The 27887-nt window shown below is 32.6% G+C and overlaps 1 long non-coding RNA gene across 1 annotated transcript in view; it reads left to right on the forward strand.

Moving 5' to 3' along the window:
* Nucleotides 1-27887, forward strand: part of LOC140452024 (uncharacterized) — a 387923-nt gene that overhangs the window by 163948 nt on the left and 196088 nt on the right. The window contains exon 3 of the long non-coding RNA XR_011952121.1: nt 13206-13224. This is a non-coding gene — a long non-coding RNA (uncharacterized lncRNA). The remainder of the gene's footprint in view (nt 1-13205; nt 13225-27887) is intronic.

The raw sequence follows: 27887 nt of genomic DNA on the forward strand, positions 1-27887 counted from the left end.
AAAAACGCGATTAAAGATTTTTGTTTAATCCCTTGTGTTTTTGGTACAATAATAACACAAAATTATTTAGGGTAGAGTGTGTAGCATCGTAGTTAACTTTTTAAAAAAAAAATTACAAAATTACCATATGGACATTAGTTATGCGACATACGGGCTAACAAAGCAAGCAAAGAATTATGTCAAGTTTACTTAGCTAAAACCACGTATTATCCAGTAATTATTATAAAATTTATATAACTGCCTCGAAAGGCAAAACATTTAAATATTTTAATAATATTTTTTATAAACATTTGTTGAATAAAACATAAGTATTTACGAGAAACGTTTATTTAAAAATACAAAATGAAAATTATTATTAATCGGAAGTTGGCAATTCTTCCCAAAATTGATGGTGGTTCGCCGGTATAATTTGAAGTTTTTTAATATTTGTTCTTTTCTCTTCTTAGCAATCCCAGAAGGTTTCGTCACAGGTGTGGAGTCCTTTATCCCAGCTTTTAACACTCTGGCCTGCAAAAAGTCTATCTCTATCAACTCCTCGCTATCGTCAATCTTAACGTGTAAAATTTTGCTCTCTCTCTTCACAATTACTTTAACAATTTGTGATAAGGTAAATACATGACTCTGTTTTCTTTAATTTTGCAATGATGATAAGTCTTTCCAGATAAGAAAAAAGAAACCCCCATTTCTATCACCACCACACGATTCAAATTACACGTTTTAACGGCCTCGACGAAATCATAATAATCATAAACTTTCTTCTTTTTCTTTAACTATAGTTCTACTTGGTGGTGGAAACTATTAGCAATGTTGCTCTATTCCTTAGAAAAAACCTCGCATATCGTTTTATCCTACGTTAAAAACCCGTATCTGCTGAGCAAATACCAGGTTCTTACTACGAAGCGTTAAATACCAGGTTTATACTAAGCATAATAGTCATTTTTGACGTTTACGGGGAAACTATTTTCTTTCATAAAATATTTAGAAATGTAAAATACAGGTTTTTCTCTATGTGGATATGTTATATAAATCATAATGATTTATATGGTGCAAATATCCCAATTTTTCAAATTTTGGAGATACGGGGTTCTTTCTTAGTAGGGCAGAATACAAAAGCCAACCATTGAAGAAAATTCAGGTCCCGAAATCCTACTAGAAGAAATAACGGCAGCCGTCAAACAAATGAAGGATGGAAAGGCACCGAGACTTAATGAAATTCCTGCAGAACTGCTGAAGCTATTAGATGCAGAACAAATAAAAATAATAACTGAAATAATAATTGAAATATACAAGGCAGGAAAAATACCACTAGAGTGGCTCAAATCGGAGTTCGTACCATTGCCCAAAAAACCAGGAGCAAAAGTTTGTGAAGATTATAGGACCATAAGCCTAATGAGCCATCTGCTGAAGCTGTTTTTAAAAGTCATCCACAAAAGAATTTACCGGAAATGCGAGGAACAAATTGCGCCTAATCAGTTTGGATTTGTGAACGCCGTTGGCACGAGGAAAGCTTTATTTAGCGTGCAGGTATTGTTTCAAAAATGTAGAGATGTCAGCTGTAATGTTTTTGCATGAATAATTGACTACAAGAGGGCTTTCGATAGAGTCAGGCATAAACAAATGATGGAATTGCCGAAGAGGACAGGGATTGACGGAAGAGACTTAAAAATAATAGCTAACCTGTATTGGAATCAATTAGCGGGGCTCCAAATACATGGAGAATATAAAGATCAGGTCAAAATCTTAAGGAAAGTAAAGACAGGGGTGCATAATTTCACCACTGATATTCAGTATGTACTCGGAGCACATTTTTGAAGAGGCTCTAAAATATATTGATGAAGACATCTCAACAAATAGAGTTAAGCTCAATAACCTGCGGTATGCAGATGACACAATAGTGTTTTTTAATACCATGGGAGGGCTACAAAACTTAATGGACAAAATAACAGAAACAAGTAGAACATATGGACTGGATATAAACACCAGCAACACCAAGATAATGATCAACAGCAAGGAAAACATAACTGGAGCAAATCTGTATGTAAATCAAATGAGAATTGAACTTGTCTCACAGTACAACTACTTGGGAACGATAATCAATGAATCATGGAACAATACCCAAGAGATTAACACTGGTATTCATAGTGCGTCGCCAGGAAGAGTCGCCGGCGGTTCTTCAGTTAGCGAACACTCCATCGAGATTTCATCCCATGTTTCATAGTCAATCTTCGGAGAACCGCTAGTGGGCGATCGGTTCCTTACTACTCGATATGAAAACATAGACGGATTTGATGACAAGGATCTACAGGAATCGTACTTGTGAACTAGTCGACTGGAGTTACAATTTGCCAAATTTAAATGTAATCGTTTCTACTCATTCATATTAATATTATAATGTATAATATATTAAAGTTTTTAATATTGGTAATAGTATTAAAGCTTTTAATATTGTTTTTTAATATTAATAATAATATTAAGTAATTAAATATTGCGCCTTGCATAAAAAAAGTACGATATAAATAACTCGTTTTTTTATATGAAAGTGCAATTTTCTTGCAAATGCTTGGTTTTTTTACAAGATAATACAAATTGTATGAAGAGTAGCTAAGCGTTGGGTAGTCAGTGGCGAATCTACGAGGAGGGAAAAAGGATCTTCTGAATTTGCCAATACTTTGACTGAACACACAACCAAGAGAGGATGGAATGTTGTCAGACCATTATCAATATTGAAATATAACCAGTACGTCACAAAGAACGATGTAGAATATGTTGTATGGATAAAATTTGAAAAAACACAATTTACGAGTGTGCTGATTGTGACAAAAAAACCTGGACTATGCATAGGATATTGTTTTCGCAAATACCATTCAACCAACAGATATATTGCATTCAGTATATTAGTTTAAATAAAAATTTTATTTTCTAAAGACCTTTTAATTGTTAGCTGATGTCCCACTAACAATTTCTAATTTGATTTTCTATTTTATACACATTGATATGTTATAATTACTCGTACATACATTTGTTTTTCTTGATTTGTTTTTTATTTATTGATATTATAATGGAAAAAGTGATAGGTTTGTATGGAATTTTGAGTAGTATTGAGCAGGAAAATTTGGAATTTTAGAAAGGGAGAATTGTATTTATTTATTAATTACTTCAACACAGCTAAGTGAAAGAGCGCCAAACGGTGTAATATAAAATTGAAATCAATTAAAATGTTGTTCAATAAGTCTTCTTCGTACAATCTGTCCAATATTTTGAGCTTGATTCGGTATGTGAGGTTCATTATCATCTAGTTCTTCTTCCACATTATCTTGTTCATCATTTACATCATTCACTTTGATCCCAATATTGTGAAGAACTGCACATGCCACAATTATTTCTGGAACTCTTTCCAATTTATTATTTAAACCCCGACTCAAACAAATTTAAAAGAGGCGTCATTAAATACGGTAAACAAGCATAGCCACTATCTCCAAGAAGAAATCCTGTTAAACTGCCATTCTCGAAACGGTGTTTCACTGAACTATTATTGAAGATCATCGAATCATGTTCTCTTCCAGGCCAACGAGCTACAACATCGAAAATTTCTAAATTGGGTCCACCCACTACTTGGACGTTTATTGAAAAATATCTTTTTCTGTTTCTATATACCTCGGCCATATTCCCTCCAGGACTTTTTATTGGTATGTGGGTACAGTCTATACACCCTGTTACTTTGGAAAAATTGGCAATATCGTAAAACAGCCTTTGGTTCTTTCTCTGGTTTTCGAGACCTTCAGGAAATTTTATATATGTGGGTAATAGCTGAGCAAGTAGGCGGGAAATTTTAAAAATGCATCTCGAAACCGTGGGTTGTGAAAATCCTCTAAGATCTCCAGTTACAATCTTAAAATTAAATTAAAATTAACTATACTACGATCTACCATTATATATATACATATATCATGTTCTGAAAATATATTCTTTAATTTATCCTACCTGAAAATTTCCAGTAGCATAAAATCACAAGGCAACTAAAAGACATAAAATGGGTGGAAACGGTAATCCACGTCGATTAATTTTCACCATTTCATCATTTATTACTGGCAACATTATTTTAATAACTGTTTGTTTTCGAAATCTATACCTTTTTCGAAATTCATTATCATTATAAAAGTGTAATGGATTTTGCATGTCCCTTATATATCTTCTGGGTGCTTGTAATATATCGTTTTGTTCATTTATTTATCGGTTAACTACATAATATTGATGTAAATCGTCCATCGCAAACGTATTTCAAATTGACGGGCGAATCGGCGAAGGGCCAGAGCATGCATATACCTTCTCTGGCGAACCTTCGAAAATCTCTAAACAGGGCATGCGTCATTCGAGTGTGAGATGACTGTGAAAGCGACTGGCGCGTACCCAGCGACATGCCAGCGACTGTTTGGAGAAAGATGCTTTACGCTTGCGTCAACCAGGCTGTAGGTCGACTATGAAACATAGATATGGTGGTGAACAGCCAGCGACGCGCTGGAGTAGGACTATGAATACGAACGTAAATGTCGCATCGGAAAGGCAAAAAGTGCATTCTTGACTATCACTGGTATTCATAGTGCGTCGCCAGGAAGAGTCGCCGGCGGATCTTCAGTTAGCGAACACTCCATCGAGATTTCATCTTCTGTTTCATAGTCAATCTTCGGAGAACCGCTAGTGGGCGATCGGTTACTTACTACTCGATATGAAAACATAGACGTATTTGATGACAAGGATCTACAGCAATCGTACTTGTGAACTAGTCGACTGGAGTTACAATTTGCCAAATTTAAATGTAATCGTTTCTACTCATTCATATTAATATTATAATGTATAATATATTAAAGTTTTTAATATTGGTAATAGTATTAAAGCTTTTAATATTGTTTTTTAATATTACTAATAATATTAAGTAATTAAATATTGCGCCTTGCATAAAAAAAGTACGAGATAAATAACTCGTTTTTTTATATGAAAGTGCAATTTTCTTGCAAATGCTTGGTTTTTTTTACAAGATAAAACAAATTGTATGAAGAGTAGCTAAGCGTTGGGTAGTCAGTGGCGAATCTACGAGGAGGGAAAAAGGATCTTCTGAATTTGCCAATACTTTGACTGAACACACAACCAAGAGAGGATGGAATGTTGTCAGACCATTATCAATATTGAAATATAACCAGTACGTGACAAAAAACGATGTAGAATATGTTGTATGGATAAAATTTGAAAAAACACAATTTACGAGTGTGCTGATTGTGACAAAAAAAACCTGGACAATGCATAGGATATTGTTTTCGCAAATACCATTCAACCAACAGATAGATTGCATTCAGTATATTAGTTTAAATAAAAATTTTATTTTCTAAAGACCTTTTAATTGTTAGCTGATGTCCCACTAACAATTTCTAATTTGATTTTCTATTTTATACACATTGATATGTTATAATTACTCGTACATACATTTGTTTTTCTTGAGTTGTTTTTTATTTATTGATATTACATTGAAAAAAGTTATAGGTTTTTATGGAATTTTGAGTGGTATTGAGCAGGAAAATTTGGAATTTTAGAAAGGAAGAATTGTATTTATTTATTAATTACTTCAACACAGCTAAGTGAAAGAGCGCCAAACGGTGTAACATAAAATTGAAATCAATTAAAATGTTGTTCAATAAGTCTTCTTCGTACAATCTGTCCAATATTTTGAGCTTGATTCGGTATGTGAGGTTCATTATCATCTAGTTCTTCTTCCACATTATCTTGTTCATCATTTACATCATTCACTTTGATCCCAATATTGTGAAGAACTGCACATGCCACAATTATTTCTGGAACTCTTTCCAATTTATTATTTAAACCCCGACTCAAACAACAAAATCTTTTTTTCCACAATCCAAACAATCTCTCAACGGTATTTCTCGTTCTAATATGAGATCTGTTATACCTTACTTCTTATTCAATTCCAGGATTTAAAAGAGGCGTCATTAAATACGGTAAACAAGCATAGCCACTATCTCCAAGAAGAAATCCTGTTAAACTGCCATTCTCGAAACGGTGTTTCACTGAACCATTATTGAAGATCATCGAATCATGTTCTCTTTCAGGCCAACGAGCTACAACTTTGAAAATTTCTAAATTGGGTCCACCCACTACTTGGACGTTTATTGAAAAATATCTTTTCCTGTTTCTATATACCTCGGCCATATTCCCTCCAAGACTTTTTATTGGTATGTGGGTACAGTCTATACACCCTGTTACTTTGGGAAAATTGGCAATATCGTAAAACAGCCTTTGGTTCTTTCTCTGGTTTTCGAGACCTTCAGGAAATTTTATATATGTGGGTAATAGCTGAGCAAGTAGACGGGAAATTTTAAAAATGCATCTCGAAACCGTGGGTTGTGAAAATCCTCTAAGATCTCCAGTTACAATCTAAAAATTAAATTAAAATTAACTATACTACGATCTACCATTATATATACACACATATATATATATATATATATATATATATATATATATATATATATATATACATATATCATGTTCTGAAAATATATTCTTTAATTTATCCTACCTGAAAATTTCCAGTAGCATAAAATCTCAAGGCAACTAAAAGATATAAAATGGGTGGAAACGGTAATCCACGTCGATTAATTTTCACCATTTCATCATTTATTACTGGCAACATTATTTCAATAACTGTTTGGTTTCGAAATCTATACCTTTTTCGAAATTCATTATCATTATAAAAGTGTAATGGATTTTGCATGTCCCTTATATATCTTCTGGGTACTTGTAATATATCGTTTTGTTCATTTATTTATCGGTTAACTACATAATATTGATGTAAATCGTCCATCGCAAACGTATTTCAAATTGACGGGCGAATCGGCGAATCGCCAGAGCATGCATATACCTTCTCTGGCGAAGCTTCGAAAATCTCTAAACAGGGCATGCGTCATTCGAGTGTGAGATCACTGTGAAAGCGACTGGCGCGTATCCAGCGACATGCCAGCGACTGTTCGGAGAAAGATGCTTTACGCTTGCGTCAACCAGGCTGTAGGTCGACTATGAAACATAGATATGGTGGTGAACAGCCAGCGACGCGCTGGAGTCGGACTATGAATACGAACGTATGAGTTCTGTGTTAAAGAGCCATGACCTCAGTCTAGAAACAGAAATAAGGCTCCTTAAATGTTACGTATACTCAGTGCTTCTGTACGGAGTAGAAACGTGGACATTAAAGGCGAAAACTCTATCAAAACTTCAGGCTTTTGAGCTATAGTTATACAGAAGGATCCTGAAGATACCATGGACATACAAAGTCACCAATGAAGAAGTACTGTGGAGGATAAACACAACCGTGGATTTGGTCAACATCGCGAAAGGCCGTAAGTTGCAATACTTGGGACATATAATGAGAAATCAAGGCAGACATGAGCTACTCAAATGCATTTTGCGAGGTAAAATTGAAGGAAAAAGGGCGAATTGAAGGACGAAGAAGAATATCCAGGCTTGCTAAACTAAGAGCATGGTATAGAAAGACCTCAACACAGCTATATATAAGATATATATAAAAAATGCAAATCTAACACAAATGAAGCTGCTTTATCCCGTGTCGAAATTCACACACAAAATAATTAAATAGTGTAGATAAAAATAAGAAAAAATAATCACCCCATTTCTTGATCTGAGCTAGAAAAATTTTTAACCGACCGAGCTGAAGAGTCTCATCAAATTTCGAATCCATCAACTTGTTTAGGCGACTTAGACAAAATCATCTAAAAAATCACACAGCAACGTTAACTTCCAAATCAATGAAGATAATAGACGAAATTCTACAAGAAGACAGTAAACAACAACATTCAAAGCTCAGCCATCAAGCTTCCAATACTTACAAGAAGATAACAATACAGATGTAACCAAAGAGTCTACGGCAGAAGATCTAATAATCGGAATCCCAATTAGCGAGAAACCACTAAATTTTTGCAATAATCAAATAATTTTCAAGATAGTAAATTACAATCTGGCGAAACCACTCACAGAGCAATGTTTTGTAACAAAGAAGAGAATGCATGTCCAATAAGGGAAAAAACGATCTTCACAACGACAATTTCAAATTTAAAAAAAAAACATTGTTAACTGACAGATCTCTTAAGAAATAACATCAATATTGTCAAGAAAATAAAAAAAAATGTGTCCTGATCATTCTGACGGAAAACGCACGCTTTCATTATATTCTTAAGATATTTTGAAAGCAGAGAATATGTCACACAGAGTATAACCCAGATATAAATATCTCAAAATTTTAATTCCAAATAAATAATTTCTTTTTAATTTAATTCAGTGAAATTGCGATGAGTTTATCCTCGTTTAGAACGTATAATTTCAGACAACAACGCATCAATTGCCTACAAGAAACAAACTTCAAGCAAACACACAAGTATCACCTTGAGGGTTTTACAGGATATCATTTTCTTAGAACAAATTGCACCCGAATCAGTAGCGGAACAATAAATTTATATATTTCCAGAGAGTATTTAATCAAAGGTATACTTCTAACAAATAACTTAGAGGCTGTTCTTAGTTGCAGACGATATCGATGTAATAGAAACATGATAAAGGAGACTTTCGTGAGATTCGAGAAAAAAATGGAGAATATGGGGCTACTAATCAATGGAAACAAAACTAAATATATGCATATGAGCCGCAATAACCGAAACAGAGATGGAATCGGACACATCATCATCGATGACTTTGATCTTTGAACGCGTCAAAGAAATTAAGTATCTTGGAACAATAATAACTAAAAGCAATAACAGATCACAAGAAATAAACAAAAGGATACAAGCCGGCAACAGATGTCTTTATGACCTTCAAAACCATATAAAATCGAAAAAAATAATAAGACATACAAAGATACAACTATATAAAACAGTCATAGGACCCATAGGATGGGTTATAATAGTCCTCAACGTGGACGATAACAAATACGTGTCTGGCGAAGAAAACCATAAGAAACATCTTTTGACCTGTGTTTGATGGAGCAGCAGGACAGTATAGAATTAGAACTAACAAATATTTTTATCCAGACGGTACCATAATAAAAGAAGTAAAGTCCAGAAGACTCCAGAGTCCAATCTAATTATAAACGTCCATTGTCAATTTGTTTATCGAAAACAAAATTGAAAAGTACAGACAGATGATTGGTTTAAAAGAGAGTGTGAAAGGAGATTTGGATGTTGTATTAATCTTGGAAACGGGAGAACGTGGTTATCTTGTTGACCTTAGAAGGAAGAATATCAAATCCTGCGGAGTGATTTAGTTTGTTAACGGTTGAAAAAGTAATTTGTGAACAAAAATTAATTTGGTAGCAGTTCTGGTATATGAATGGTAATTGGAAGTAGTTGCAGTTGAAGTTTTTGCAATATTTATTGTTAAGTACAAACCAGTTATTATTTATCGGGAAAATCATCGACCAGTAGATTTCTAGCAGCAAAATAGAGATCGAAAGGATCGTTAGGACGTTTGATCTAGATTCCTTGTAAGCAGTCCAAAGAAAGGAGTTTAGCTAGGAAATTTTTTAACGAACGAATATTAGGGAAACTTCACAATTGACCGTATTTTTTGAGATTAATACTGCAGAGGAATAAAGTTTGAAACGAAACAAATAAAAAAATACGTTATTTAGGTTTTCTATTGTAAATTTTTGATAAAGTAATTAAATCAAAAATTTGTTTTTAAGAGATTTTACCATTATAATTAATTGTATTGAAAAGAATTAATTTTTATTTATTTCCTTTCTACTCCTGTGTAGTATTGAACACTAGCAAAAGGCAAAGGTATCTTTAAACTCAAATAAGAACCTTGAGCGATATTAAAAATCTAATTAAAATTATCCATATACGAATTAAAATACTAAATAAATTATTTTTGTTTATTTTGTTAATTATATTGAAATTTATTTAAATTAGAAATTATACTTAATTTTCTACTAGATTTTAAAATCATAGTACATTTACTATGTATATATATATATATATATATATATATATATATATATATACATAGTACATAGTACATGTATATATATATACATATATATATATATATACACATATATATATATATATATATATAAATATGTATATATATATATATATATATATATATATATATATATATATATATATATATATATATATATATATATATATATATATATATATATATATTGTTATGATTGTTTATTTTGACTGTGATAATTTATTGAGCCAATAAAAGAATTATAACTTAATTGTTATCAAATGTAAAATAAGACTCCTTATATTACCTGTGTTCGATGGATTCAAAGATTTTCTAGTTGTCCTTTATCGAGATAGAGAAGAAGGATAATAATAAAAGAAAATAGTATATTACAAAAATTAAAGCATTCTTTATTTTATATGAAAAAGAATAAAACAATTTTCAAATTCTGCCGTTATCTTATCAATCAGCATACAAGAAAATAAATGAAAATTTTATAATAATATTTTAAATCTACATAAATTTATAATACGTGAAAACCAATTTTACTTAAACTTTCCTTTACTTGAAACAAAAAACAACAAAAACTGTAACTTTTGATTAGTCAAACAAAACCCAATTCTTTAAATTTGAATGATAATGATCATGATATCAACACAGATCCTTCACAGATACCAATTTCAATTGTACAAAACACTTACAGCTTTTTTTTTCTTATTGAATTGTATGTTGGCACATACCCAGAAAAGTCCAGTCTCCTCAACGATGTGATCTCTCCTCTTTGGCACCTCGGCTCCTTCCTAACGTCTCTGCAAACCTCCTGCAGACTACACAAAAACACCTGATTCACTTCTACAAAAACTCAGCTACTTATTTATGCCACAAGGACCTCCTTTTGTCAACGTGATGCCGTAAAACTACTTTCACATATACTTCACAAAATGCCCACGGTAGATACAAGGACTTTTAATCTACTTGTTGTCTCATTCTGCAAAACTATTCACTTCTTTTCACAATGCCGGTATCCAAACTCACGAACCACATCCTATCTTCACAGAAACGACTGTTTCCTTCGATGGCCAAATTACAACTGCCTCTCCCCGTCTCCTAATCAGGCTAACCCCATTACCATTCAAAAACGACTATCCAATCAAAAGCTCAAATCTTGTTTACTACTGTTAATGTTTGTTCTAAAATTCTGTGTATCATTTGGGAAGACCAAATTGCTGTTTCAGAGAAAGAATAAATAAAAATTGATTTTTCTGTCCTCAGTCTGTTAATACACAATCTATACTTGTTTCCAAAGATTAGAATATGGTCATTTAATACACAAACAATGACAAGATTAACTTACAGGTAAAATGTCTTCTAATTCTACACAAAGGGGTTTTTTGATAATTTTGTTGGAAACGGAAAAGGTCGTTTGCCAAACAAATTTCTATTCTTATCTACACTAAATCTTAATGTCTAACGACTAGGTGTACTAGTTACTGAGATGCGAAGATAATTATTAGAGTCTTTCTTTAAGACCCTAGAAATTTGTCACTTTACCATATAATTTACCGGTCTTCACCTTTAGTATTAAAAATCAAATAGCGATTTTACATTGTTTATATATTGTTTATAAGTAAAAAATAACGTTTAATTTTTTGCATATTTTATTTATGACGTATTGTTATCACCGAATTTAAGAAAAGCAGTTGTTAGATACCTGTATCAACGAGTGTCAGGAAAATCGTTAGTTCCCTGGTCTATAGTGATAATGCCACGAATCTAAACCATCATCACGAAATGGAAAAAATTACTACTAAGGCATATTGAAATCAAAATAGTGAGAAAAATATATAGTTATATAGTTAACAGCATAACTGGCCAATATCAAATTAGAATAAATGAAGAATTGAAAAGCATATACGCCACCCAACTAAGACAAAAGCTCAGTATTGGAGAAAAACCCAGTCCACAAGTGACGCTTAGGCACATAGAGAGATACAATCTTAAAAGATTTAAATACCACGGGAATACAAAATTGGAGAGAAGATATGATAAACCGAAGTAGATGGAGGTAAATCGTATGGGCGGCGAAGAGCCCTCAAGGATTGTGAAGTTACACAGAAAGGGAAGAGATACTTCAATGCTACATTATTTCAGATTTTATATAAGGCATGCAAGTTTAAACTCTGTTGAAGGCTGTAATGGTAAGCGTTACTTTTCACCTTTTTTTAATCTTTTATCTCCTTAAATCGAAGTTACTTATTTCTTTCTACTTATTGGGTAGATAATTCACAATACAGCCCCCTATATGGCTACATTTGGCCTACTAATTATCAAAATGATTTGACATCTGACTTTAATTTTTAACCCTTATTAGTCTCATAAGGTGTTATTCCAGTTCCAGGCTCAATAAAGGAAATACCTAATTAGGCATCGGTGAAATTGGAGAATTGAAGGGGCAAGATTAATTTTTATTTAAGTTTATGTTTTTTATATTGAGAAAATTTATTTTATTTAAAAAGTTTAAGGAATTATTTTGAGTTAAGTTGGAGAAGGAAAACGGTATATGTTAAGCTAACTTCGGTAAGTTTGAGTCTTGTCCAACCATCTGGCAAATTTTTAATGTTAAATTTGTTTTGCCATTATTAAAATTGTATCTCTAGTAAAATTCGTTAGTTTTACTAATAATCTTCCTCTAATTAAAATAGTTATAAATTTAGTTAATATTCAGCTACGATTTTCTACGAAAATATCACAAGTTTCTCAAGGTTAACTTGGGTTTATCCCATTTTATTTCAATTCCATATAAAAACCTTTTTTACGTGAGAAAAGAACAATAGAGTAAATTAGAGGTTTGTTTAAGCTGGCTCACCCAAATACTAGAATCAACTACAATTTAATTTAGGGATACATTTGCGAAGAATTTTTTGATTAGTTTTTGGTCGTCATTTTCTTTTGGGGATTTCTCCCCTCAGAATTAAACACGAATTCAGACCAGATGAGCGTCTGTCTTTTACATGACCAAGCCATGATACAAGACATTGGACGGGATCATTTGGGAGCTCTTCGTTCCTCACTGTCCAGAGTCCTACACAAACACATCATCGGTTTTATTATAACCTTACTTTAATATTGTGTTATACTTATTAATTACATAGTTACTATTGTTACAGGATATATTGGTCCAAGACGGTAAGTGTTTATTGCACATATTATCATTTTTTCTTATTAACTTAAATATTTATCTTCATAAAATATTTTAGAACCTTTTAAGATCTTTGTTGTTTTCTAACTTTGTAACGTAAATTTCAGTGGTCTTGTTATTATTAACTATCAGGGGCCTTATTTTACTTGAATCTTAATAAATAATTACTTGAACCTTAATATTAAGATAAATTTTAATGTACAGTGATTAAAAAGCAATCAAATAATAATAGACTAGAAAACAATACACTCATAAAAAAATTTTAAAATTAAAATCAATTGAGTAATTTATTTATGCTTTAAACCAAATAAATTGTTAACCACTTATCTCCTCACAAACACCAGATAGGTACGGTATGCAAATAAACCAACCCACATCTTCCACCAATATGATATCCCCAAAACCAAAAACAATATATAAATCAACAAAACGGGCCACACAATAAAATAATAAGCAATATTACAGACTGTCATCAATAATCGATGAAATTAAATCAGAAATACAGGATAATCAGATCAAATGTGGAAAAATACAAAGATGATACTGTTACACTATCGAAAAAATATAATACCCTAACGAATACCCAAGAAAATGAAACCAATAAAAATTAATGAGCGCCAAGAAAACCTAAACCACCACTAATAATTGTTTACGGTGTAAGCGACCTTCCAGAAATGAGAAAAAAATTTACAGAAATACCTGAAGCTGAACAATATTAAACCAGGACCATGGCAAATACTACAGTAAGAATAAATTGTACCGACCCAGAAATATACACAAAATTATCAAGATCTATGGGAGAGAGCATTATTCATCACATATATCAACCAAATAAAGAAAGAGCCTACAGAGTCCTAATTAATGTATTAAAAGATATCAAAGAAGAACTAACAAACGTGGATCACAAGGTAAGAAACATAAATAATGCTAAATATAGGATTACAAAAGAGCCCGTAAATATGTTCTTTGTTGGCCTTGAACTCTTTAGGCAATAACCAACATATTCATGGAAATCAGAAGCTGCAAAATAAGCAACACCGAACGATGCAGTTAAAAATAAAATTGGGGATAGAATAAATATTCCACTAGAAATTAAAAAGCTCATTGCCAAAAACAGAATAGCAAGAGCCAAATGGCAACAAACTCGGAATCCAGCGGATAAAACGTTTTACAATCGCTTAACTAATAAATTAAAAACACACCTAAAAATTGCAAGAGGAAAATCAGTCAAAAAATACTTAACACAACTTAATAAATACGACTATTCCATATGGAAACCAATCAAATTATCCTTAAAACTTAAAATAATATCACCACTAGCACGAAAAACCACAGACACACATAACCAATGGACAAAAGGCAATAAAAAATTCATAATTATTTGCTGAACATTTAGCAACAGTATTCCAACCACACAACAGTAAAGAATATCTCAAAATTATTAATTATTTAAATTCAGAATAACCATCAGTAAATCCAATAAGAGTAAGAAAGGCGAAAATAAGAAATCTTGAGACTAGAAATCGAAAAGTCAACAGGAATTGACCTAATAACACTAAAGATCCAAGAGAATTGCCCAAAGAGGGTAGAGTAATCATTACATATATATTTAACGTAATATGAAGGTTTAATTATTGGCCTAACAATCTAAAAATTGCTTAAATACTTATATTCCCAAAACCAGGAAAGGATCCCAGTAAAGTCTCATCTTATCGACCTATCAGTCTGCTATCAACAATTTTCAAATTACTGGAAAAACATTTAAGAAAAGGAATCGATCCAGACTTTACTGACGCAGACTAATACGAAATTATCAATTTGTATTTCGACGATAACACTCAACTATCCAGCAATTCCACCGAATAACCCATAAAATTAATTCCGTATTAGAAGGAATCGTCTGAAATGTTAAAAATGAGCGGCAACATCGTTGTAGAGGTTGTGGAAGTTTTGTTGAATAAGTGTTTAACAGAAAAAAGGATAGCCAGTCTGTGGGAAAACGCCGAAATAATACTTTTACACAAGAAAGGAGACACTACTAATATTGAAAACTACAGACCTATAAGTTTGTTGTCACACTTAACAAATTGCTAACAAGAATAATAACCAACCGCATAACACAAAAACTTGATTTATATCAACCGGTTGAACAGGCGGGATTTAGAAAAGGGTTTGGTACTAACGATCACTTACAAATCATCAGAAGACTGGTAAAAAAAACCATAGAATATAACGTACCTTTACATATGGCATTTATTGACTTTCACAGGGCTTTCGATAGTATTGAAACTTGGCCCTTTTTGTCAGCTCTGAGGGATGCTCGAATAGACTCACGGTACACTACATTTATTAAAAACATTTAAGAACAGGCCACATTCCACATCAAAATCAATGAAGACGAAAAAACTGAAAAAATGCCTCTTGGTAAAGGTATTAGACAAGGTGATACTATTTCACCAAAGCTTTTTACCTTAGCATTGGAAAATGTATTCAAACAGCTCGACTGGGAGCAAAAAGGGTTGATGGTGTACGTCTGTGTCATTTGAGGTTTGCGGACGACATAGTATTATTTAGTACATATATCAAGGAACTGGAGCAAATGCTCAAGGAATTAAATCAGCAGTCAAATAGTCAAATAAAATAGGTCTTCAAATGAACCTTTAAAAAACAAAAATAATGAGTAATTTATTTATTCATTTATTCATTTATAATGAGGAAACGTCAGTCTTGAAAATGTAGACCACTATATATATATATATATATATATATATATATATATATATATATATATATATATATATATATATATATATATATATATATATATATATATATATATATATATATATATCCTGGACATACCATTAAAATCGGCAAAAAAAAACCGAATAGCCGAAATAACAAGACGCATACAATTGTCTTGGGTAGCTTTCAATGTGTTTTAATACCAATATGTCTAAAGCGTAGAGTTTATGACAAATGTATCTTGCCTGTAACTACATATGGGTTGGAGACCATGGCCTTTACAAAGAAAACCTTAGAGCAGCTCAGTACAACCCAAAGAGCGATAAAGAGGGCACTATCGACACTAGTGAAAGAACAAAGATTACTGATGTCGCAGAACGTATAGCAAAGCTCAAGTGGCCATGGGTCGGACATGTTGTCCAAGATAATCCTGAAAAATGGACACAGAGATTAACAAACTGGAGACCAAGACAGAACAGTCGAGGAGTAGGCAGACCACCGAAGAGGTGGCAGATGATATCAAACAAGTCGAGGGCAAGCAGTGGATGGGAATTGCCAAAAGTAGAAATCAATGGAAGCAAATGGAAGAGGCCTATGTCCAGCAGTGGACAAATACAGGTTGAAGAAGAAGATTAGAAGAAAAGGAATATTGCCCAATGGTGTTACTAGATGTAAGTCAAGCATTTAATAAGGTTTGGCATAAATGACTGTTTTCTAAAATTAAACAAATAATACCACCAGTCTTTGGAATACTTACAATATACTTGGAAAACGGACACTTCAGAATAAAAGTAAATAGAGAAATATTTAAAATGCATCCCATTAAAGCGGTAATTCTGCAAGGCAAGGGTTCTCCTGGAACCGCTATTATATTTATATACGTCTGATCTACCAACTTTAAATAACGTAGCAATTGCTCACAACCACCACCACCCATATATCATCAATGATGAAATACCCAAGACTAAAACAACCACATAACTCGGGCTACGTCTGGACTAAATCCTGTGTTGAAAGGAACACAAAAAGAAAACAAATACAACTAAGACAAAAAGAAGTCAACTGGTCAAAAAAAACTCTGTTAAAAAGCTGTTAATAAATAATAAAATTTTAATAAGATAAATCGGATATCGAATTCAGGATTTAGTCTAAATCTATGCTTTCTAAACATTGCAAAGCAAGCAGACGACAAATGTACTGGCATGGGGATTTATATTTATTTCAAAAATAAGGTTTTAAGTGCGTGGAATCGGGAGTGGAATGATTCCAGTTCTAAACTCAGAACCGTCAAAAGTGACATTTTTTCATGCAATTCCAATGTCAGAAGTAGAAGATCTCAAATTATTATTGGACGTCTACGACTTGGACACTGTAGGTATACTCACGCCTATCTCTTTTCAATTAGTTAACATCCAAAATGCGAAACATCCAATACAGTAGACAGTATAAAGTACTTCTTGATAAACTGTTCTTAATATGAAAATCAAAGAAATTTTAACAATTTTCCAAATAACCTGAAAGCATTACTCGATAAAAATTTTGTTCCGATCATTTCTAAGGTTACTTAAAATGTATAAACATGTTACACAAAATTTAACTTAAATTTGATTAAAATTAATTTAAATTTAATTATTTATTTGTTACAAATGTTAAATTGTTTGCAAATTGTAATTAATTGTTACAATAATTGTTTGTTACAAACGTTTATTGTTGCAAATGTTACAGCAATGTCGGTAATAACCTTCGTGTGGATGCGACTTTGTCTTTTTTAAATAAATAAAAAAAAAATAAATAAAATACAGCTTTTAAGTAGGATATACTTCATTTTTCGAATAACCCTATTACATTTTTATTCAAAACATATTTTGCCAAATATTAGAACGTTCAAATATATAAAAGTGTACGCTTAGTTACTACCTTATCTGTTATGTTCTACGGAAGCGAATGGAAACCACGAAACCGACTCTTTTACCGATACTCTACAGGAAAAGATTATTTACGTTCCCTCATCGTTTATAAAACGCGATTGTTCTTGAGGATTTCGCTCCACGATAACCTATAACCAAAGAATTCCAATTGAGCAAATTCGATGCAGTAGTGGGAATATAGTGAGTTTTAGTTCATACTGGCGATACTTGAGTTGAGCTAACTAATTTTACACGTTTCTATTCAACTTCTTTTTCTTTCAGCTTCTTAAGTTTATAGTATAAGGAAACTCATAATAATTAAGGTAAAAATTCCTTGTGTGAAATAATATAGATATGTAATGTAATATAATGTTTATTTACGGACTTGCCATTTTTTTACAAACCAACTTAAATTTAACTTAAACTATTAAAACACAATGTGATTACATAAAAAGGTATCTTCGATCTTATTTTTAATAGTACTTAGTGATAAATGAAAAAAAAATATTACTATTAAATTTGTTTGCATTTCTTCACATTCTCTGTAAGGGTTTATTTACAGTATAAGTTCGATTATGAAATTCTAAATAAATGAAGTCTTGGGATCTGGTGTCTCTACAGGGAGTATAGAAGTAAACCTTTTCCAAAATATGACGTCATAATATGACTTCTTAGATAAGATATTATCTTTACCTATTTAGATTGTTTAGTCTTGTATGTTTTAATTGTTTAACAGGCCGTAAATTATAATCATTTTTAAAGTCCAATTACACAAATTAGGAATTATCTTACTTTTTTTATACAGAGTCACTCCTTTCGTGCTAGTGCTAGGACTACTTGATAAAGGTGTAAAATCGGGGTGTTTATTTCATCATTAAATTACTTATTGATGCAAAAGTCGATTTATCATTTGCTTATGATTAGATTTTAACAAATGCTGCTGCTTATCTTGCATTTTCATACGCTTATATAAAATATCCCGTCTTCTGTTTCCTGAGACCACTGCAGGTATTAGCTGTAATATATTCATTAAAAAAAATTAGATAATTTTTTAAAATTCTTGTCAGTGACAAATGGCCAACAACGCCACTTGTCACTGACAACGGAAGAACTGCGACTTTCAGTAGATTGTATTAGGAAATAGCCAAGAATGACGATGTTTTCTTCTTCATTTTGTACAACCGTATGTATTATTGGCTGCCTTTTTATATTTACTCCTTGTGGAAGCAACTTTGTAGCATTCAACATAATTGACTCTCTTTGTCCGGGTTTTATAATATCTATTAAGTTTTCATGATTGTAATAAAGGTTTAATATGTTTTTGTATGTGTTCGTATATTCTCTTGCATATTCCATTGCACGGTCATAGGCCGCTTTCACTTTCAGTCGTATGTACTCTTTTTCTAATGTGTCAGCTCTATATGAGACATCACTAAGGCCTTTAGACATTTCCTTGGTTCCTTTTATCAGTGCTTCTCGAAATCTATTTAAATGTTCATTTATTCTTTCTTCTGTGGAATTAATCGAAGCTATCATTTGTAACATCATCTTCGTCTGATGTTTTGAATTTTCTATTATTTCCTTTTGATTTTTGTCCGAGGAATCGATGTCCCTGTATACTTCATCATTGACTTCAAATAAAAGTGTGAGGACTGTTCCTAGAAATCCCCTTTTTGGCATTCTTTTAACTTCCAGATCCAATGCTCTACTTATCATTTTTGCCCGCTCTTGTACTTATTTAAGCTGACTCGATAGTGATTCACAATTTATTATATTGCTTGGCTTACACATATCTTCCAGATATTCTACCATTGAATCTATCTTGCGTTCACCATCTAAAATTTTCTTTCTAGATGAGTTTTTATTCCAAATATCCATCGATCTATATATACATCGCTAAGATGCTCTGAATGTAATCCGACGGATGGGAATGAAAGTTAATGGACTAATTTATGATTGAACAAACAGTTACTCTTCCAAATCCGGAAGATAAATATACTACAGTGAGTCAAAAATTTAGGGATATTGGACAGTTTGTTACTAAAAAAGTCCTACGTGACTTGATAATTCCTTTATATATCCTGTACTTGGTCAGGTGTACAATTCTATGAAATGAAAATGTTTCAGGTCTAAATTTTTAACAACTTAACCCTAAAATTCCTTATAGACAGAACAAAATTTGTAAGTGAATCTAGGGAAAAATATGAATACATCCTGAGAACTGAAAGGAACCCTTTTAGTGTTTCGTAAAGCTATGGTTTGTTAGAACAGTGAGCGACGAATAACTCACAGTCAGTCTAACGCCGCGCATGTTCGTCAAAATCAAAGAAATGGTTCTCTATGATAACGGTTTGTTAGGTTCTGCTGAGCTGCGCGCACTGCAGAGCGAAAGTTGTGTACGTCGACGGTGTGCGCTGGAATCAACTGCGATTTGATTTGGACGCAAACGTTCAGCTGAGCTCACAGCATACACGTCTATACGAAATTATAATTGTATTTTTATATAGTAATTATTATTGTAATAATAATTAAGTGATGTCTACTAAATTTTCTCCCGAGGAAGATGAAAGACTAGTGGATCTAGTACATATTGTAAGATAGTTCCAAATATATCCCTGGAAAGTCTCGAAGTTTTTTCCCGTTTTGAAACAATCTTTCCTTGACTGTTAATTTAAAAGCACCTTCTGTATTAAGACATGAAAAAATTTCGTTTACATTTTTATTTCTTTTATTTAGATTTAACGTTATCAACTATTCTTTTTCCTCCTCTTCTTGGAGTAATAAAATTATTGCGAGAATTTATTTTTTGCTAGGTTGCTAGGTTTCGCTAGGTTGAAATCGTTTGATTTCTCTTTTTGTTTAATTCATTTTTTAAACGTACAACCTTTGCGAGAATAAACGTGAAACTAATTTCTAAACTTGTTTTTAGAGCGACAGAATATTTATGCGAATTAATCTAACAAACCGACTCAACCAAAACTGCCGTGAGTCGAGTACAACAGATTCCGCTGTACGTGTATGCTGTGCGCTGCGCACTGTTCTAACAAACCATAGCGTTAGATGTATCATGACTATTAGCTGCAAGGAACTGATAAACTGTATATAAAAATTACATCATCTTCTCGGACTCTCATAACATTTCCCTTCAAGAAACAACTTAAGTAAAGCATTTTATTATTTCTCATTATTATCCAGCCTTCTGCGTCTAAAATTGAACATCGGCCTCCCCTAATTTCTTCTAGTTCTGTCGGTCTTGAGCTTCCTGCAGCCAATTCCCAGCGATTCTTTTGACCTCGTCTATCCATCATGTATGTGGTGTATCTCTGCTTCTTCTGTCAGCTCGTGGTCTTCACAATGTATTTTTTTGGGTAAAATGCTGAGGTGAGCGTCACGGAACTAACGCAACAAGATGGCGTCGTCACGGGAAGCATCACAGAATAGCGGTTTTGCACATTGATTTACTAGTCTCGATGAGTTTATTTCTTGTCATCACATATTTATTATAAATAGGTTTAAATTAAAAACTGCATAAAAAATATCTAACAAAATACAGGCATTAAGTAATAAATAAAAATTAAAAAAATATCTGTCAATACAAGATTCGATTTGCAACGAATGTCAAATTTTGAAGTCAAAAATGTCATCAAATTAATAACAATATTGAATCATCTGTTTAAATTTTTGACATTTCTCGTTTTAAAATAATTTTTTATGAACACAAATATTATTTTTAAAAATCTTATTAAATTTATACAATAATTAAATTTACTTTCAAATGACATTTAATTCTATTTTATTAATAATTTAGTATTTCGTTTAAATTTGACAGGCCTGTATGCAACCGCGTATGCTTTGTTAATACGTTACCAGGTAGCGTTGAGAGCAAATATAATAATTTATTAAATTATTTTAATATAACACAACTTGTTTAATATATAAATAATAAAATTACTTGATTGAATTTCAAAAATATTATTTAAATTTTGAAAATATAAAAAACATATTCTAAAGCTTTGTGATAGTTTGTAAAAGGTTAAAAGTTAACCCTTATCCGGGCAAGGTGGGTCCAACGGGCCCAAGACGCCAATTCTTTTATCATAAACTGATAAAAAAAATTATATTGAATGGCAGCCAGGTAATTTTTTGGTGGACTATCTAAACGACTTTTATGATTCCGGAAATCCAATAATAAAGTCTAAACGTGTAACAAACAATGCAAATATATCTTTGATGTGAACATCAAAGAGATGCTTACAATAGGTGTTATATCTATTCTAAATGAATTTTAAAAACTGATAATCATTTTTGGAATGCAATAATATTGTTAGGTCGATACCTATACATATTTTGAAATAAATAATGCATCTGCTATCAGTCGTTTGATATTGATGCTAGTGTCGACAACTAAGCTTCTAAAATTATATTAAATTACAGTAAAACTAGATAGTGCGAATAAAACGTCCCGAAAACCATTATTAGTTGCAGAACTGCAAGATTTTGCTAATAATTTATGGGATTCCGATGATGAATAATCTCCTGAAGTAGGTGGCATTGAAAGTGATTCTAAAATTGAAGATCGCCTTTCGGAAGAAAGTGAAGAGGATGATCAGCAAGTAGTATTGAGTGATAATGAAGAAAAATGTGTAGCTACAAGTCTCCAGATTTCAGAGTGTGTAATGTTTGAAACTAAGGATGGAATTAACTGGAAGAGTCAACCACAACCAACAGGACGTATGCGATCCTGCGACATAATAAAAATCAAAGTGCACAAAGTAATTTTAGCCCCTGGTTAAAGTGTAGATCATCCTGTTGATTCCTTTTGTTTGTTTGCGGACGAAAAAATTGTGAACGAAATAGTGAAGGGTACACATAAAGAAGCCGAAAAAATCCTGGGGATACAGAACTGGAAATATTGTGACTCTACAGAGCTATATGCCTTTATTGGACTACTACTAACTGCAGGGTACCTGAGTGCCAACATCCATAATGTAGATATAGTTTGGAGTAAGTTTTATGGACCTAATATATTTAAAGCTACCATGGGGTTAAAACGATTAAAAAATTTGCTAAGATTTGTTCGATTTAACGATAAGAACACGAGTTCTGAACGAAGAAGGAACGACAAATTAGGAGCAATACGCGGTGTGTGGAATCAAGTCAACCACAACTTTCAGAAATACTATTTACCAGGAAAAAACATAACGGTAGATGAGCAACTTCTTCCGTATCGAGGTAGGTGTCCTTTCATGCAGTATATGCCTTCAAAGCTAGATAAACATGGGATGAAAATATGGTGGGCCTGTGACTCGGCAACATATTACCCTTTAGGTGGAATACCATATACAAAAACAAACGGAAATACAGTAGCCAAAGGTCTTGTATCAAAGTTGTAAAGCAAGTCGTTGAGCCCAAGTATAATTTCTAGAAGAATGTGACTTGCGATAACTATTTCACTGATCTTGCTCTTGCACATGAATAACTGGCAAATTCTAACTCCTGTGGGCACAATGAAAAAAAAAAATAAGAGATTTGTTCCTCGGGAATTTATACCAAACCAGAATCGTTTAGAGAAATCTTTAATTTTCGGATTCATTACAAAAGCATCTCATGTTTCTTTAATTCTGAAAAAGCAAAGAAAGGTCCTAGTCCTGTCTACCATGCATCACATTGCTTACTGTGAAGATGATGTTGACAAAAAACCAGATATGATACTCTATTATAATAATACAAAATGTGTTGTCGATACGCTAGACCACATTGTTCATAAATATATGTGCAAAATACGAACTAACCGTTGACCTTTTGCATTTTTTATCAATATTTTAGACGTGGCTGCGGTAGCCTCATTTATTACTTGGACAAATTTACATCCAAAATGGAACAAAAACAAAAATGAAAAGTGAAGATTGTTTCTTACAACGACTGCAGAATAACTAGTGTTGCCTCAAATTTTGAGAAGAAAATCAATGGGACTACAATGTAAAGCTAAACAGTGTATTGCACAATGCTTACAGGAAGTTGAACCACACAATAAAAAGCAAAAACTAGAAAAACCTCCAGTTTTAACAAGAAAAAGGTGTCATATGCGCCCAACAAAAAAGGAGAAGAAACAAAAACAAATTCGGGAAATATGCAGTAGAAATGTGTGTAACGATCACTGTATAATTAAAAAAGTTTGTAAGTATTGCAATAAAGTAAAATAAATAGCTAATCTATGGTTTTTTTAACCTACTACTTAATAATAATATAATTTGTCATATCAATTTGCTATTCTAGTCGGAAATAAGCTACTCTTGTGGCTTAGTCCCAACTAGTAAATTGATATGACAAAGTATTAATTTGTAAAAGTAACATAATAATATTCTTCTGACTTATGCGTTTTATTCATTTTGTAAAGATTGTTTTTGTCGTTACTTTATACATGAGCTGCGAATTACCATATTCTTTTCTCAGAAGGGTTTTCACACAATAATGAAAGACAACAACACCGTAATCTTTTTCCAGGGTATGCGTAAATATCAACCCCTCTTTTCAAATAAAATGGCCTAATAGATTTAGAAAGTTTTTATTTATTTATTAATTAAGTCTTTATTTGGCTCCAAATGTTTATTACTTGTGAATATATATTTTTTCTACAAAAGTTTTCTTGCGTTTTATTATTTTGTGCAAATCCTTTAGGTAGATCGCACCCTCGAGGTAGACCGCATACTATTTTTGTTAATCTAGACAATTTAAATTTAACTTTAATAAAAAATCTAAAAAGAATATTAGAAATAATATGGGTAAATAAGAATAGTACATTCAAGAACAGTGGTGGGCCCAACGGACCCGAGTTGCCCAGTTACGAAAGTAAAATGTGTTGCCCGGATAAGGGTTAAATCAAGAACTAAAATTGGGTATAAAATCTAGGCCAATTTCTGAAATCTCTTCTTCATTAATTTTCCTGACCTGCAACAGGTGCAAATTTTTTTTAAATATTTTTTCTCTTTGTCCTATCGTCCGTCTTAGGTTTTCGCCTTTTACCGTTACCTCGTACGCTATATAATAATGATAGGTAAATAGATGTATGTCGACGACATCCCAGTTTTTGATAGCCCTTCACGTGCAATAGTTACGTCGATGTGTGTTTAACTTGCGGCTCTAAACAAATGTCGGTTTTTTCTCGTTTAGTACTTGAAAGCCAGCCTCGGCTATCCTTTTATTCCAGAGACCTCTGTTTTTGATCGTTTATGGCAGAACCTCATAATATGTTTTTCTCTTATGGCGGTGCTCAATATTTTACCCATCTTATCTGTGTATGCTTTAATGGGATTGTTTGGACATAAGTAACATGCCAGAAGGCAGAAATCCCTCGTCTTAATGAGTATATAATTTCCGCCCCTGACTACGCCACGTACTCCAAGGTTTCTATTTCTAAAGAGCACCGCCACATTTTTGTTGTCATTTTGTACCCAGTTATCATCAGATATTTTTTTATTCGATTCCGGTATGATAATCAGGTCTGCTTTCAACATTTACCTGCATTATCCGTATACCAGATTGATCCTTAAGGTCTATTTTAGATTCAGTTCTTTAAAGAGTCGACCCCTTGCATTTTATTATCTCTTTATATGAGCTTATAATACTAAAAATAAATAAATACATATAAAAATGTAAATAAAGAAATAAATATATGGGTAAATAAATAAATACCTAAATAAATAATTAAAATAATATGGTAACCAGTCCATCTTCTTCTTCATGTGCCGAGCTCGATTATCGAGCGTTGGCTATCAAATTGGCTATAGTAATTTTGTTGACGGCAGCTCGGAAAAGAGATGCAAAGGATCTGTTAAACCAATCTCTCAGGTTTCTAAGCCATGACGTTCTTTTTCGACCTGGCCCTCTTCTTCCGTCTACCTTGCCTTGTATTATTAAATGGAGTATATTATATCTCTCTGGGTGGCGCATAACATGGCCAAAATATTCAAGTCTGCGATTTTCAACTGTTTTGACGACTTCCGTAACTTTTCCCATCCGATGCAAAACAGCTTCGTTACGAACTCTATCCACCCAACTTATTCGTAGGATTCTCCGATACTCCCAGATTTCAAAGGCTTTCAGTTTCTTGAGAAGTGTATCCGTCAAAGTTCAACCTTCGACACCATACAAACGAGTAGAGAACACATAACATCTCACTAATCTAATTTTCAGACTTAAGGTAATATTGTTTCCACATAACAGTTTCGTCATCTTAAAGAATGCAGCTCTGGCCTTCTCTTATTACTTAAATTAAAAAGCTACCCTCACAGTCATTGTCACCACCTGTTCTTCTTCTCATTGCGCCGTCTCCTTTCGAAGGTTGGCGATCCAAATGGCAATTGTAGTTTTGGAAATTGCTGCGCGAAAGATCTCTGCGGATGAGCAGTCGAACCATCTCCTCAGATCTTTCAGCCACGAGTTCTGGCGTCTTCCTACTGATCTTTTGCCCTGTACTTTTCCTTCCAGTATAACTTGAAGTAATTCATATCTTTCGCCTCTCAGCACATGACCCAAGTATTGCATTTTCCTCTCTTTGATTATTCTTAGTAATTCTTTTTGTTTACACATGCGACGAAGTACCACAACATTAGTAACTCGTTCTACCCATGGAATCCTCAACATTCGTCTGTATATATACATCTCAAAAGCATCTATTCTTTTTTCTATTTCAGAGTCCATTGTCCAACTTTCGCAGCCATACAGTAAGACAGAAAAAACGTAACATCTGATCATTCGGATTCTAAGCTGTAGACTAAGGTCTGATCTTGTAAAAAATGTTTTAATGCTCATGAATGTTTTCCTTGCTTGTTCGATTCTTGATAGGGTTACTTTTTTTGGATTACACTGACTATTGATATTTGTTCCCAAATATTTTATGGAATTTACCTGTTCTATTATTTGACCCTTGGCATACACCGTACGTTTATTGGTGTCTTTGAAAATACTAAAGTTTTAGTTTTGGAAACGTTTAGATGTAAACCGAACATTTCGCTGTGGTGAACTACCGCATTTATTATATTTTGTAGTTCTTGTGCGTTGCTTGCTATTAAAACGGCATCATCAGCATATTTGATGTTGTCTATGCTGATTCCGTTAATCTTAATTCCGCCTTGGACCTCGTCTAATGCTTCTCTGAATATAGACTCCGAATACAAATTAAAGAGTAGCGGTGATAAGACGCACCACCTGTTGACTCCACCCATTTCTCCCTGAAGGCATTTATCTCGTTGTTCATCTAGGCTCTCCCTAATATATTCCATTTTTAATTTATCCATTTCAGCTAATCCAATCATTCATCTAAGGTTTTTATTACGACACGATTTTTTTGTTTTTTTAGATTAGTTGGATCTGGTCATATAACCTCCCATTCAGCGGGAATCTGATTTGCAAAGAACCGTTTGATTAAGTAAATAAAATACTAAGTCAATAGAGTTATACTCCATTCATTAAATTGAAACTTCTCTAGATTATAAATATGAGAATTATGGCAACAACCTCTATTTGGACCGCACTCGAATACAAACTAGTAATACATAATAGATTAAATCTCATACACAAGTTATTACACTAACTGGACAAACAACGTTCATTAACGTTGCTATACATAACATTCAGAAACTGAATATAAAGTATAAAGAATAAATGTATAAAGTATACAAAGATAATCTCAAAGTATATAAGTTATGAAGTACAAATAAGAGGACAACTGAGACGAGAAATTATTTAAAGGATAGTTATTATCATATCAATTACTACATTACTCCGAAGAGCCTCCTGGAAACACAAAACAACTAGATCCTTGAAAATATCTATCCCTGATTTAGATACGAACAATCCTACATGAGAAGTCCAGTTGCACTAGGAAGTTTGTAGAAGACTAACGTACCAGGTGACCTATTGCTCGATATCTGAGATGAGTAATATCGAATACCTGAGATGAGTGAATTTTCTCCTTAGAACAAGTGAATATCATAGGG

This window comes from Diabrotica undecimpunctata, chromosome 10 (assembly GCF_040954645.1).
Source record: "Diabrotica undecimpunctata isolate CICGRU chromosome 10, icDiaUnde3, whole genome shotgun sequence".
NCBI classification, from domain to species: domain Eukaryota; kingdom Metazoa; phylum Arthropoda; class Insecta; order Coleoptera; family Chrysomelidae; genus Diabrotica; species Diabrotica undecimpunctata.